We start from the raw sequence: 2,978 nt of genomic DNA on the forward strand, positions 1-2,978 counted from the left end.
AAACATTTACCGACCTACTGAAGCTAACGCAACGAACAGGAACCTAAAAAAGCCCACAAACCTACAACTACGTTACGACACTTACTGACCAACGTGAAAGACAGGGACGAACCTAACAACAGACAGGGAGCAGTTTACAAGATCAAATGCTCCGACTGCCAGGCTTCCTACATTGGTGAGACTGGCAGAAATCTTAACACGAGACTGACTGAACACAAACGAGCCACGAGAAATGGTGATGCAAACAGTCACATTGCTGTACATCATCAACTGATAAACCACAACATTGACTGGGACTCTGCTCAGTGCTTAACCTACAGTACAAACTATTTTCAACGACTGACTCTGGAAAGCTGGTACACTAACCTAGAACAAACGCCACTTAACAGATGTCAACAACTACCGGCGCCTTACAAACGACTTATCCATGACGAAACCGAAACCGACAAACGGACTTCCAACAGACCGACTTAGTTTGACTAACAATAGACGGACCAAAAACCGACCAATTTGACTAACAATAGACGGATCGAAACCCACCAATGACTGATGACAAACTTTACACGAGTCTTTCAGCCAATACCATCATGGCTAAACTGACCAATCATGTTCAACGGACCAAACTTATAACATCATCGACTGACAAAAACTACTCAGTTGACTCTGAAGATGACTTCCGCTCAGGTTGTCGAAACGTCAGTCACCAACAACAGTTCTTTTCAGAACTACCCTCACCCGGACGATCACACTATACGAACTAGTGATACTCCTGGGTTCAAACCATTTACTAAATTTTTTATTCAACAGTTAACATAACCCGTCGATGAAAAACCGAATTTGACAACTGTCAACTACAAAAAGTTAAGGCTGTGCATGGAAAATAATCAATTTATTTTACAATCACCGGGAAAGAGTGGGAATTGAAAGAAAACTATGTGCTGTAAAGACAAGTTTTAGCGGGAAAAAAAATGGTTTGAATGGCAGAGCGTAAATTGCAGAACTACAGTTTTGATCCAAAATTTTTGCAATGAATTGAGAGTCGTTTCACTTTTGTCGTCTCTCAACATAGGTGTGCTCTATTTATCTTCTCAAATTTTAGTCGGTGTTTACTGTCTCAAAGTCGGTGTTTGATAGAAGCGAAATTATCCAGGTTATGTTGACTGAAAATCTCTACCGCCTCAAGTCTTTTCCAAGAAAAAAATTTGAAAGCGCGTCTTTGTCAGAACAGTGCACATTATAGACATGTAATTCACCTGCAAAAAAAATTAAGCGGATATATTTAAGAATTGTGGCAAGAGAAAAGTGCAATTGACATTTTTGGAATCAAAATGAAGGGGACGATAAATGATTTTTCTCCGTAACTCTGCGTGTTTGCATGAACAGCCAGGAATTGACTGACTCCTGGTAATATGCAGAAAACGGCAGCGTACTTATTTATTACGACGTAGTTTTCTAATCAGTGCTTTCAGAAGTCATTTTGAACACATTTTTTCACGTAATTTACTACCTTCCACCTGGAATTTAGCAAATGATGGGAAATAAAAACGGATCAATGTCACAAACCGTCAATCGAAAGCTCTGCGTGATCTTCGATCATTTTTTAATTCAAAACACTTGTGTGAGTCATTATTTGAGAATCCAACGTTGATTTTGAGAATTCTAAATGAGATCGAAAAGTTTGCTGTTGCGCGATCCGAAACTGACATTCAAACTGTTATTCATCGCTAATCAACGAACCTCTCTCTTTCAAGACGATGCAAACAAGAATGAAATTGTTCTTTGCAACAGAGGAAATGGATAAACTGAAATCGCACTAATGGATGTATGGGAGGGCGGAACGGTTTCATCTTGTTTCAGATTGAGAGGTACTGACCTGAAATGCCTCGCTTACACTTGTTAGTTCACATTTATCCAAAATTTTCGATGGTCTCGTAACCAACTCAGCTCAACTCGTAATCAACTAGTTATAAAAGTTGTGCATAATATTACGTCCACTGTATACCCAATTCATTTCACAGTCACCGAAAGAAGAGTAGGAATTGACGGGAAAACGTTGACTATGTACTGTAAAGATGAGTTTCAAAATAGCTCACTTCAAAAAATGGTTCGTATGGCAAAGCGTAAATTGTAGAGGTATAAAGTTTGATTTTGAACCAGTATATTTGCAAACAACGAATTTAGGGTGATTTCATTTTTATCTCGTCACAAAATAGGTGTGCTCTCTCATTTGCTTCAAATTTTAGTTGGTTTTCGCTGTGTTAAAGTCACTGACTTTTTGATTGAATCGAAATTATCGAGCGAAAAGAAAATGCCTCGCTCATATGTGCTTGGTGAGCATGAAATCGTCTCTAATTTTCCAAATTCGCAGGATACTGAGTTTTCGTTTCAGCGATAATCAACAATAGAAGCATTTTCGCAAAAAGGCCACCTAGTGCTTGCACCCGGCCGGCTCGACGTGCGTAAACTGTGTGCAAAATGCGGGTGAATATTGCTTTAAATCTGTAAAAAAAAAAAAACATGAAACTCTTTGTACGGTTACTAAATGATCTTACATCAACTTATCCTTAAAAGTTTCGTGAAGGAAAGTTATTTTAATTAGTTTGTAATATGCCAGAGAATATATCGGCTCCTTGAATATTTTCTGCATTTTCGATGTTGTTAGCCGTATTCAAATTTCCTTGTTGCCATTATGTCAGTTAATAGCGATTGAAATAAAAGGACAATCAACAAAGCCGTTGTAAAACCAATTTTAATTTGATTTTTGGATGCCTTCGACCGAGGGCAATGAAAAATATTTCAGTTAAAATGACAGTTTTTTTCCTAGTATAATGGTGTCGAAAATCATATGCTTACATCTCGATGAATTTGGCAAAAATAAACAACTTCAGGCTTTTATTATTATATACACAAAAGTATTTCAGTAATACAGTAAACGCGAAACTTGATTTCTTCATTGGCTTAAAGTAGCGATTAAACCT

This window comes from Orbicella faveolata, unplaced genomic scaffold, assembly GCF_042242905.1.
Source record: "Orbicella faveolata isolate gen_17 unplaced genomic scaffold, um_ofav_v1 contig_12, whole genome shotgun sequence".
NCBI lineage: Eukaryota > Metazoa > Cnidaria > Anthozoa > Scleractinia > Merulinidae > Orbicella > Orbicella faveolata.